Source organism: Ambystoma mexicanum, chromosome 3q (genome assembly GCF_040938575.1).
Source record: "Ambystoma mexicanum isolate Mex_15411 chromosome 3q, UKY_AmexF1_1, whole genome shotgun sequence".
NCBI classification, from domain to species: domain Eukaryota; kingdom Metazoa; phylum Chordata; class Amphibia; order Caudata; family Ambystomatidae; genus Ambystoma; species Ambystoma mexicanum.
Window position 1 is genome coordinate 375,087,930 of NC_090926.1, and position 13,112 is coordinate 375,101,041.

Consider the following 13,112-nt stretch of genomic DNA (forward strand, 5'->3'; position numbering starts at 1 on the left):
CTATTAGTACTCCGGTCTTACTGGCTGGAGTACTAATAGCGATAAGCCCCTTGCAGAGGAGGCCTTACTGCTTCAGGAAATGCCCCACAGCCTGGGTTAAGGCCATCGCTTTGCAAGGGCATGTAACTATGGGCCCCGGGTCATTACCTGAAGTGGTAATGCCCCCCTGCTTGCGGCTATTGCTTAGTTATTATTTAAGCTTCTGAATCCAAACTTTAACAAATGCGTATATGAACTGAATCTTACATCGCACACTGAACTCAAATTCCAGTTTTGTGACTTCATCAAACTGTGTGATCTGGGACAATGTTTAATCTCACTGGGTCTTATCTGCTGAAATTGGGTGACTCTGGTAATCGATTTGCATTTTTGTCTATGAAATCAACTCTATACTCATGGTTTGCTAAACTATATATAGCATTTCTACAGGTACAATAATAGTGACCATTCATTGCACACCACAAAGTTATTTAGCTCTTTGCTTACACAGGAAACCTCTTTTTATTTTGCTACCAATCATGCGCTACCAGAGTCTGATGACACGCCTTGTAATGTTATTTTTGTGATGTCACTTCTGATGATGTCAATACATATGCAAATTAGGGGGTATGCATGGCTTTGGCTGCACACAGCCTTAGAAATCCCAGTACAGGTCCTGGAGAAATAGCAAGCACGTTTTTGTCATGTGTGCATAACAGCGCTTCAAGCTTGTTAGTTTTATTGTGTGGTGTGTTAAAATGCCTTTGTCACTGTAGAGGCGGGCCTACAATCACCTTAACCCAGAGTAGGCCCACCTCTTAAGAAGCGAGTGTACGTTTTGTCCATAAAGCAAGTTTATTCTGCAAATGGCCGGGAGGGGCTAGATGACCCTATGGAGTCAGACTAAGCCAAGTCTCCCTGGACCACACAAGTTGACACATTATATACATGTTTACAACAGTTAAAACACTCCCATAGATTTTATTACAACCCTTCCACGTGATTGGTTGATACGTTTACAAAGAAATTCCATCTCTCTCCAATTCCCCCATTCTCGTTGGTGATCGTTATTTTAACTACCGTCTTCAGCTCATGTATACAACACACCTCTTTTTAGGATTCATCCTGGTAGGCCATGACATCATCATACAGTTATACATTCACATACACACATAATTCATTACAGATCCCAGCTGTTCTGAGACTTCTTAATCCTAATGTAATTTGAATATGGTTTGCACAGATACTTCAAATGACATGTGGGAGAACAGAATAAACAGGTTGCCTTTGAACTGCTGATAATCATCTCACCCACCCCTGCTTTCTGGTGTCATTGGAAACTTCTAATCTAACGACTAGCAATTCAGCACGCATGGCACATCCTGAAAACAATCAAAACACAGAGTATCAGTCAACCCTGGCCTCAGGCGTCCTTCACTCCACGTTTATTTTTGGGCAAAAGCAAATGTTCAGATCCCTCTGCAAGCCCCCATGCACTTAAAGATGACATCAGCCTTTGCGATACTACCAGGCCATAAAAACGCCATCCGGTATGTTAGCTGAGCTGGCCTTCTGCTAACAACATAGTTATTCATTTACTCTTCCTCTGGCCTCTGAAACTCTGCAAAACCAGTTTCTCCAAGTCACTTAAAATTCACCTCACCAAGCCCTGACTGCTGAGTTTAATCCATTCATATAAAAGCCCACTACATGTAGATTTATAAACTCCCTGTGTATGTAAATCTGTGTGCATGATTGTTTGATAACTGTCATGTTTTCTTCACAGTGGATTCTGTGACTGGTCCGAAATGTGAGGCAGACAACTCTGTGAAGCTTTCTCAACAAATGCCATTTTATCATACTAGAAGGTTGGATGAACGTCTCACTATGCCTACACTGCTGAGGATTTCCCTGCTTAACATAAACTAAAGGAAACACTCTAACATGGGATATCTGTCCCTCACGCTTATACATATAATGAATATACAAGGAAATAGATGGTAGTTCAAAACAATAATGATTTCATTTGTAATGTAACCAGAGTCTCTTATTATAACCTGGGTGAAATCCCCTTCCCCAAGTTCAAACAGGATTCTGTTCCACAGTTCAAGAAAAGATCATAAGGAAACCCTGGTCTTCAACAAAAGTTCCGACACCATCTTACGCCACTTCAACTTGTCAGCAGAAAGTCCCAACTCAGAAAGTAGATGGCTTCTTTTCCTCCTTGAACACTTTCTCAGTTCACCAACAGAAACAATAATTGTCTTGGTCAGGATGATTTGCCACAACCAATACATTCCAAAGAAATATATCTCCTTTGCAACAGCTATACTTGGCTTTTCTTTTAGCACCACAAACAACATACATTGTCTCTGTCAGAACCACCTTGTAGAACCTTTTCAACTTCTGCCTGGTTTACTCCAATGCCTGGCCTACTTCTCCAAAGGTTTGTAATGCAGGTATACGTCCCCTGCCTGAACAACATTTCACAACAACAGTGCTTTTGTGGTTTAGATCAACTGACCAGAGGTTCACAACAACTTCACAGTATTCACAAAATGTGTAGCTTCAGCACTTTAAACTCTTCAGTGAAAACAAGATTCACATTGGATCTCTTTAATACTATTCTACAAATGATGCTTCTCTCCTTCTGGATATCCCTTTCCCAGAAGGGCAGCCTTTTTGTCAATCTTGTTTTCCCACTAAACCAGTAACCAAGGACTGCCAAGGATAAGGTTTCTTTCTGCTTCTTCCTTGGCTTTGGCAATGTGAGTTTACGCCAGCTTTCACCATATGCTGGCAGTTGGTGAGCAGGCGCATGAGGATCTAGATCACCTGGACTAAGCCCCGCCTACCTGTTATCCTGCACCTTTTCCCTACTTAAGCAGCCTTCCAACCTCTTTTCCTTCGCAGTTGGTGAGCAGGTGCAAGTGGATCTAGGTCCCCTGGCCTAAGCCCTGCCCACCTGTCAATCACTGTAAACTGTTGGTGCCTTCCTGTTATCCTGCAGGTTTTCCCTACTTAAGCAGCCCTCCAGTCTCTTTTCCTTTGCAGTTGGTGAGCAGATGCAAGTGGATCTAGGTCACCTGGCCTAAGCCCCACCCACCTGTCAATCACCTTAAACTGTTGACTCCTTCCTGTTTTCCTTCGCTTCTTCCATACTTAAGTAGCCCTTCAGCCTCTTTTCCTGTGCATTTGGTGAGTAGGTGTGTTGTGTATTGCCTGCTTAGGCAAGAAGGAATGTTGTGATGGCATGTAGAGTGTTGATGCCTGAATGACAGAATGTGTGGGTGAGGGTTCTAGCCAAGGAAGTTAGGATGCCCTCTGCCTGGGTGATGGAGCCAGTACTTTGTCCTACCTATCTATGTAACTTACTTGTAACCTATGTAACTGCTTGTAAAGGTATCCTGAGAAGCTGGTAATAAACTTTACAAGTTAACCTAAGAAGGCTGAAGGTCACTTCATTATATTGACGACAAGCTGTGTTTGGAGAGAAGGAACCTATGTGCAGGAGGAAGCAACTAAGCTGGACTCTGCTGCAGGGGGTGCAGAAGGAAAAGTAAGAGGACACACTGCCCCCAAAGACACAAGTAAGACCCATCACCCAGGGCATGGCGGGGGAAGGGGCTGCTTCAGGAATTTCAGGATTAGGTTGCCCAGGTTTAAGCTGGATAAGGAATTGGTTCCAGGCACTGGAAAAGGAGAAAGGGCAGGAGTTTCAGTATCCTGAAAGTTAATGGAAAGCCCTGTATAAACGGACGTCTCTCGCATTTAGAAGAGTAAGGGGAAACTTTAATCAGTGACTAAAGGCGGGATGAACTTCTATTAATGCTAGCAGGAATTACTTGGATGGACATAAAGCGTGGGAGACTACGGTGCTCATACATGGCATATAGCACCAGTTTGCATTGGTGTGGAGTTTAAAAGACCTGCATGTAAAAGTATTATGTCCGAGCTGGTCGCATGTAACTGCCGCTTGTTACAGTGTAACGTCATTGAGAGGAGCTGAAAAAAGTGAATTCTCAAGGCTGCAGAGTAGTGGGTGACGGTTGGGCACAGAGAACTTTGTACTGCTTGTGCGTCCAGAAAGGCTATGGTGACGTCATGAGGTTGTGAAGGGAGTTGGTGGATGGGCGGAATGCCCAAGAATTCTACGAGCTGTTGGTTTAGAAGATCTAAACAGAGCTAGCATACATATGAAATGCAGCGGAATGAAAGACGTTCGAGTAAGGAATCCAAAGGCGTCATTCAGCGTGCTCAGGAAATTTCATCGGCATGAAGTTCTGATTTCAGAAACAGTGAATTATCCACCTAGGAGTCCCAGTGCCCTCCTGTATATTGCGCACTTCCATTGGTCAAGTCATGTTTCTGAGGTGCTGTGGAAGGTATGAGCATGAGCAGGAGGTTCGAGTCAGCGTACGCGAGTCTTGGCAAGGTGCTCAGATGTGGTCTTGGAGACTTGTTAATGTCATTATGGAAAGAGCGATGGTGGAGCACGAAAGACTAAGAAGCTGCTTCATCCTAGCCAAAAGTATTGGTTCGGAATGCAAGCAAAGGGAGGTGCCGTCCATATGGGATATGGTGTCGTCTGAATTTAGCATGTTGCAGACTTTCTGGAAATATGGCATATTTCAGTGTATCCTTTTCATTTGTAAGAACAGCAATGTTTTTGCTTGACCTTGTAATAATTGTAGGGGTTTTGTATTCGGAAAATGTAACCTACTTGTTTCCTATGTAACTGCTTGTAAAGGTTTCCTGAGAAGCTGGTAATAAACCTTACAAGTTAACCTAAGAAGGCTGAAGGTCACTTCATAATATGGTGCAAGTGGATCTAGGCCACCAGACCTAAGCCCACACACTTCCCTAGCCCTGTCTCTTCTTTTCTGCTCTTAACGCTTAGATCAAGGGCGTTTCTTGCCCGGGCATTTGAAGTGAAGGGCAGACAGAGAAAAGGGCAATTCCTATTTGGACCTGTTCGGACCGGCAGGACCCAGGACCCAAACCCCTGCTCAGACAACAGGTAAGCATGTGTTTTCTCCCTCCATACCCACGGGCCATCCCCACCATCACCTGGAAACACCAATGTCAACGACATCGCCCCTCCTCTAAGGCATGGACTCTGCAATGCAGCAACCTTACCCACATCATCCTCAAGTCCATCAACACCCCATGACGGTCCACAACACGGAAGGTGATGCTCGCCATGTCTACTCAGCTATCACCCATGGGGCAGACATCGCTGACCTCATCACTACACACAACCTTGATGCCATCTTCATCACTGAGACCTGGCTGACACCCACATCCACCCCCATCCTAGACGTCCTTGTCCCTGATGGCTACAGAATCGAACACAGAAGCAGGCGGAGGCCATGCAGTCATAAACAAGACCTTGTGGCCCTGCATCAGCCTTGATGTCAATAACATTGGCTCCTTTGAAGTCCTCTACTGCCACTTCGCACTCTCCCCAATGGACACAATCGCCTTCCATCTCATCTACAGACCACTCAAACCCAACACCACCTTCATCTGAGACTTTACCGACCTGGTCACCACCATGTGCCTCACGCGTGCAACCAACATCTTCCTAGAAGACTTCCACCTCCCAGGCAACAAGGCCACCAAACCGATGAAGGAAGTTCTCCTCAGCCTTCTTGACACCCTCAGCCTCTCACAGCACAAAAAAGACCCAACACACGAGAAAGGTAACATCCTCAACCTAATCATCACCACACTGTCTTCCCTCCACCACTGCTCTCCTCTCCCGCTTGAGTGGTCGGACCACCTAGCTTTGCCTTACAACATCCTGCATACCACCCGTGGCAAGCAATCCCAGCAGACAAACCTTCATGTCCTTCAAGAACTTCCCAGCGGAAGTCCTCACAGAAGACCTTACCAGCCTACACCTTACATGGACTGAACACCGCCAATGGAACTGCGACTCTCTACTGGAAGCACTCAATGCCAACATCTCAGCCTCCATCGACCAACATGCGTCTTTGAAACAACGCACCTGCAAACTGAAACCGTCAGCACCCTGGTACATGCAAGAACTCAACCTCAGCAAGAGTCATCAGGAAACAAGAGAAAACCTGGCACCGCTCGAGGACTGCATCCGACCTGGCGCTCCTCAAGGAACTCTGAGGATCCCACCAACAACTAATTAACACAGCGAAGGTCTCCTATCAGAATACCATAGAAGAAGCCAAGAACAAAAGCAGAGCCCTCTTCAAAGTGGTCAAGCAATGCTTCAACCCGCTACCCAACCAAGCCATACCACACTCCATCAAAAAATCCATTGCCATCAACACTTTCTTCATAGATAAAATCAGCAAGATTTGCCAACACATAGACACCAGATCTGCATCTACAAACCAACCTCACAAAATCACACCCTCGACAACATCATTCTAGGCACTTTCAACAGAGGATCTGGTTGAAACCCTGCCCGCGCTCAAAGCCACATCGTATACAGGTGACATCCTCCCAGCATCCAACATCAAGACCCTCCCTGCAGAAGCTCTACTTCCCTACCTGGAGATCATCAACAGCTCCCTAACTCAAGGCACCTTCCCATCGACCCTAAAAACAGGACAAATCCTCCCTCTACTTAAGAAATCCACTATGAATCCCAACAACCTAGGTAACTATCGCCCCATCACCCATCTTCCCTTCCGAGGTACGATCGAGAAAGCAGTAGACGCACAAGTACAGCAACACATCGACACCAGCAATCTCCTCCAAACTTACCAATCTGGATTCAGATCCAGATGCAACACGGAGACAGCAACCATACAGGTGGTTATGACACCCTCAACATCCTCGGCGACAGCCACCTCTGCCTCCTGGTTCTACTCAACCTCACTTCAGCTTTCGATACAGTAGACCACCAGGTGCTTATGGACACCCTACATCGGTACATGAAGATCAACAATCTTGTCCTAAGCTGGTTCAAGTCGTACCTCGCCAACCGCAAGCAGTATCTTCAGATGGACTCCTCTTGATCGCCAATGCTACCCGTCACATGTGGGGTCCCTCAGGGTTCATTCTCTCCCCAGTGAATTTCAATCTATACAAGGAGCCGTTGGAAGCCCTCCTAGCCTCACACATCATCCACATTTACCAAGACGCCGACGACACACAGCTATAACTCAAGATCGACACCATCATGGACATCCATAGGCTCAAAACCTGCCTCTCGCTGATCCAATCATGGGTGTCCAGTGCATACTTGAAGCTCAACCCCTCCAAGACCGAATTCCTACTCCTCACCAACAACACCGAACACCCAAACATACAGACCTGTATATCATCTATGACCTCTGAGGGTTTCCCACTCGAGGTCACTTCCTGCAGCAAGTCCTTTGAGTTCCACATCAACAAACCTCTCCTTCAAGACACACATAGCAAACAAAACACACACAGCTTGGTATCAGCTCCCACTCCTGCCAAAGGTCAAGCCCTTCCTACCTCTCGGACAGCTTTAGAACCACTGTTCAAGCACTGGTCCTATTCCACCTGGATGGGGCAATGCACTCCTCGAAGGCCTCCTGTCATCCTCTCTTGTGCTTCTGAGAAGTGTCCTACATGCAGCTACACGCCTCATCATGGGTTTTCGCAGATACAACATCATCACCCAGGTCCTTATCAACCTTCACAGTCTCCCACCTCCCGCACAAACCTCCCTCAAGTCATGCTGCATCATCTATAAGGCAGTCGCCTTCAAGTCAGCCAGCTACTTCCTTGAGAAACTCAGCATCTCCGGTAGACAGCACACCCCCGGAAGTCAGGGCACATGCAGACTTGAAATCTTCTGCTGTAAAAAGGAAAGGGCCAGAAAACAAGCCTTCTACTTCTACACCCCAAGACTATGGAACCTCCTCCCAATTGGTATCAGACTTCCACCCACGCTCCTACAATTCAGAAAAGAACTCAATACCCACCTCTTCAAGGCGTTTCTCCTCCTCAACACTTAGGCCATCACGTTGCCCCTCGCGCCACCTGACTCACTAGTCGCCGCCTGCCCCTCTCCTCTCGGCCACCCGGTACAGCTTTACCCCTCCTCTGTGCCCCTCTGTATCCTACCGGCCGCTGTATACCTGTTCTGTTGTTACCACTGAAAAGCCACTCCGGTACGCATCTGTAATGTTGTACACCTCTGTAAAGCGCTCCGTTATGTATCTGTATTAGTGTATACCTCTGAAAAGCGCTCCATTGCTTCTCGAAGCTAGGTCCACTCTCAATAAATACCATAATAATAATAAAAAGTATGGGCAATAAGTCTCCCAGCTTATGGCGCATTTCATTAGACCCCCTTCTGCTGTTGGCAGTATTAAGTAGTATTAAACGGGGTGTCTCATGTATGCCGGGTACCTGCTCTTCCTGGAGAGTGGGGTGGTGAGGCAGCCAGTCTGTCGACGCATACTTGAGTTGTAGAACAAGCAATGCAGGGCACCAACCCAACACCCTCCTGGTTGACTCAAACCGGACTGGCGCCCAACGCCATGGGACGGCAATTCTCAGATTAGCGCGACATCAGGACAGTGCAAGCACTGGCAGAGAAGGCCCCAAAACGTCCAAATGTAAACAGGGATTTCCAGAGACGAGTTCCACAGGTTCCAGGAGGCAGGGTACCAAGCAAGGCACGAGGCACGGCAATAACAAGAGACTGACAGTCAGGAGACAGCCCAGAGACTGCCATGGCATGGCCAAGTTGCCAGGAGAGGGAATTTGGGAAGCCGGGAAGAGAAAGCAGGAAACCCCCAAGAGAAAGTTGAGAACCAGGGACTGGGGCCCAACCCAGACCCTCAGAACCAAGGGGCCAAAACCCAACCCAGACCCAGGAAAGGACAGTCTGACGCAAGGAACAAGAACCAACCAGCAAGGAGCCGAACAAGGAAGGGCAAGGCAAGGAGCAGAAAAAAGGGTAGCTAGGAACGAGGGACACGATCAGGGAACTGACCACATTGAGACGCAGTGATTCCCTGCCAGTGGGACCGGATATAGGTCTTGGTCCTAAGCGAGGCTTGGAGCGCAAGCTTTGTTATCCATGCTGACTGCGGAGAGTCGGGCACGGACATCCACGCATGCGCTGACCCGCGATCATGGCGGCACCCAAGGAGCCGGGGACCCGGACTGGATGAGTTAGTCTAAGGGGCCTTCAAGGGTAAAGCCTCCACGACGGGGCACCCTGGAGCCGACGACCCCGCCTCCCTCACCCGGTGAGTGGCGGTGCGACCACATGCCGGGTAGCCCTTCCAATCGACCAAAAACTGGAGTACCCCACGTCAGATCTGCAAATTGCAGATCTCCTGTACTTCGAATTCTGGGACCAGCTGTATGCTAATTGAGGCAGGGCGAGGGCAAGAGTGACCATAGTTTCCTGCACACATGGTTTCAGGAGTGAAATGTTGAATAGAGGGTGAATGCGCCAAGAGAGGGGCAAATGTAGGCGGAATGGCACTGCAGACAAGCGATTGGTGATCTTAAAGGGTTCAAAATAACAGGGTGCCAGTTTAGTAGGCAAATTGCATACTGGTAGGTTCTTTGAGGATAACCGTACCATGTCGCCAACCCGGAGCATGGGCTCACGGGTATGCCTCTTGTCAGACTTCAAAACCTCCCAAATTCCCCACCGTGGCAAAACCTCCCTCACCGGAAATTTTGCTGCAAACTTATCATCACAGTGTGCGCATGGACCAACCTCGAGCCACCTGGAGAATGGATAAACTATCACAATAAGATACCGGTAGTTATTACATTTCCTAAACCTGTCAACAAAATCTATATGCAGCTCTCGAAATGGCCCAGAGGGCCTCTGCAAAACTCCCCTTACTGACCTCATGGTGTTTGCAGGATTGAATTCCTTACACATTACAGTTTCCTTCACATCTACTTACCTGTTCCTAGAGGTTTGGTATAAACAATTCCTCCTGGAGCTCTGCTGCAATTTGTCGTCGAGAAGTGTGCAATGGGAAATGTAGTTGCTCTAGAGCCATAAGATGCAGTTCTACAGGCATTACTACTTTGCCCATCAGCTCCTGTCTCTACAGCAAATACCTGGGTGAGAGGGCACATCCTCACGTTGCACAAAGCTCCTGTTCCTCTTTAGGTGCTCTTCCTTGCATTTCTATGATTTGTATCACCCGGGACAGCAGTATAGGGAGCTGGCAGTTGTACCTGCTGGAAAACAAAACAGGTGATGGCTGGAAGGCTTATAATTAATCTTAACCTCTGTCATTGCTCTGAACAACCCTCCAGACCATCATTCTTCACCTGCCACGCCATTACCCAAGGGGAAAGACCATATCAGGTTTGATCCCAGCCCGAACTGCTTGGTCACATCCCTTCTGAACGAGACCACAAGCATCCCCAAACATGTTTTGGCCCCATTGGGCCTCATCAGTGAGGAGTAGCTTGAGTCTCTAAGTCCAGCAGGGTTTCTATTTTCGGGGAATCTGTAAATGGCATATATGCTGCCTCCTTCGCCGCCATGTCTGCGGCATCATATCAAAGTGCTATGGAGTTAGTAGGATCAGTATGTGCTCTGCATTTTACAATACCTACCTCTGTGGACAGTGTTACTGCTTTGATTAGTCTGGTTAGCAGCACAGCATGCAAGACTGGGGTCCTGTCATATCTCCTAAACCCTCTTATCTGCCACCTTGATAACCATGCACAGTGGAGGTTACATACGCACAGTCAGAATAAATAGTGACTGCCGTCCCCTTACTCATTTCTAGCACCTCTATAAGTGCCACTAGTTCTGCTGCTTGCATGGAGTAATGTGAATACAAGTGTTTCTCAAGTCTGACCTGGTATTCCCCATCCACAAGGCCCACAACGACTGCTCCTGTATGCCTCTCACCAGTGTCCCGATTGATGATCGAGGACCCATCACCACAAAGTACCTTGTCTCCATCTGAAGCATCCTCCTTAAGACTCATCCTCTTCTCCCTCATATGTTGAACAATCGTGGACAATATAATCAGGTCTCTCTGGCTCGGCTACAATTGTCTCAGGATTGACTAGGTGAGACAGTTTGGGATGCATTGATGCATTTGATAAAATACCCTCATACCCCAAACTCTTTGGGTCATCAAAGTCAACTTGGATTTTTCCAAGATCACAAAGACTGCATGATCCGCGTACAATGTCACTTGGCAACCCGTGTAATGGTTGAAGACTTTTGAATTGCAAAAGCTGCTGCCGCTATAGCTTGCTCACAAGGAAAATGTCCCTGCATCACTGGGTCTAGGAGTCCACTATAGTATGCATAAAGGTTGAAGGCCTATCAATGTTTGCTGGGTCAGGCCTGCTATTATCACCTGCCCATTAGAGTGAGAAAACAAATAAAATAGTATCTTGTAATTCGGGGTCACCAAGGCTGGAGCATTGCTGATCACCACCTTGAGTTCCCGAAAGCAAGTTACCATTTTTTCAGACCATTCTATCGACCTTTCACCATTTGCACTTTCTTAAGGCCATGCAGTAAGAGCCTCACGTAAATAGAGTAGTCAAAGATCCAATATCTACAATACTTACAGAGCCCTATAAACTGCTGCATTTGTTTCACTGTGACTGGCCGAGACGTATTCTGAACTGAGCTGGCTGTCTCTGGCATTACCATATATCCTGTGGGTGATATCACTTGCCCCAAATATACTACCTCTGTCTGTCAGTAATGCAATTTTTCTTTGTCCACTTTGCACACCTTCTCTGTACACTAAGTGAGAACCTTTATTGAATGTCTTCCACACTGCTCTTCTGAAGTGCTACAGACTAGCAAATCGTCTACATACTGGATTACTGTACTGGACAGAAGTACATTTCAATTGAACACCCTGTTGAAAACACTCAGAGATTCACAGTACCCCTGGGGCAACCTAATGTGCTTGAATCTCTGACCATGATACTTAAATGCTGTGAGGTACTGAGAATCTGGGTCTAAGGGGACCGGGAAGAATGTATTTTTCAAATCAATCCCTGTGAAGTGTGTCGACCTAGTATGGATATAATGGAGAATGGTTTCAGGATTCAGTACCACCGGAAATTCCACATCAACAGTATTATTGAGGGGGCACAAATCCTGGACCATCCTCCAACTGGACCCCTTCTTTCTTCACAGGGTAGATGGCCATATTACATGGGGACAGAGAGGGTTGGATTATGCCTTGCTTTAAAAACACCACAAGAGTCTAATACATTCCCATGTCTGCCTCTCTAGACATGGGGTACTGCTTAACCCATGGTAATAGCACACCCAGTTTCATTTTTATTTGCACTGCTCCAACACTTTCTAGCAGTCCCACTTCATGAGGATTGCTGATCTATAAATGGTCTGGCACCTTTTCCAAATCTTCCTTCTAATGTGGCGATGTATTTCTAATGATGAGCATGATCTCCGGTACTTCCCTTTGCTCTATCACTATCTGTGCACCACTCTCCTTCTTCCTCATCAGTGTTTAAGAGATCCACCCTCTTCTTCTTGATCACTACTGCCTCTAGAAGAATCATAACAATGGTGCCATGTTGTTACCTCCTATGGCAAAACAGGCTGAAACAAAAACTCAACCTGTACCCACTATGTCTGTTCTCTAATTCCCAGGACCCAACTCAACAAAACCATTACCCCATAAAGAAACAAAGTTGAATGTACAGGCACCCCCCTTATCGGGCTGTCACTACAGTATGCATGCAAACAAGCTGCTTCTCTTACCTGATATAAACCTGGAATAGAGCATACTATACCTTCTTCCTTACAAGTAACGACATTCGAAGCTTGCTCAAGAGATCTTTGCCCAAGAAATTTGCTGGTGTATCTGTTCAATACAACAAAGGAGCAGATACATTTTGTGTACTGTGAGAAACCTGAAGGTGCTCTCACATTTATTCCCCAGGGATCTTCTGCTCAGGTGGCCAGGGAAGGGCCATTGCTTTTGGATCCTGATCCTGGGGGCAGACAAGCGAGGGAGGATAACCTGGGTGGAGGATCCTTGGGAATTGGCGATAGAGTACCTGAGGGTGAGATATGTTATCCCCCATTCCTAACACTGACGTAACCTACCCTTCCTCAGCCTTTATGGGTTTTATGCAATCCCAACCCATACCTACCCATTCAACCCTACCTAGTA

The 13,112-nt window shown here is 46.9% G+C and overlaps 1 protein-coding gene across 1 annotated transcript in view; it reads left to right on the forward strand.

Annotated features, from left to right (window-relative positions):
* The window catches only part of CCDC69 (coiled-coil domain containing 69), a 284,855-nt gene that overhangs the window by 208,265 nt on the left and 63,478 nt on the right, over window positions 1-13,112 (forward strand). The gene's annotated exons all lie outside the window — the stretch shown is intronic.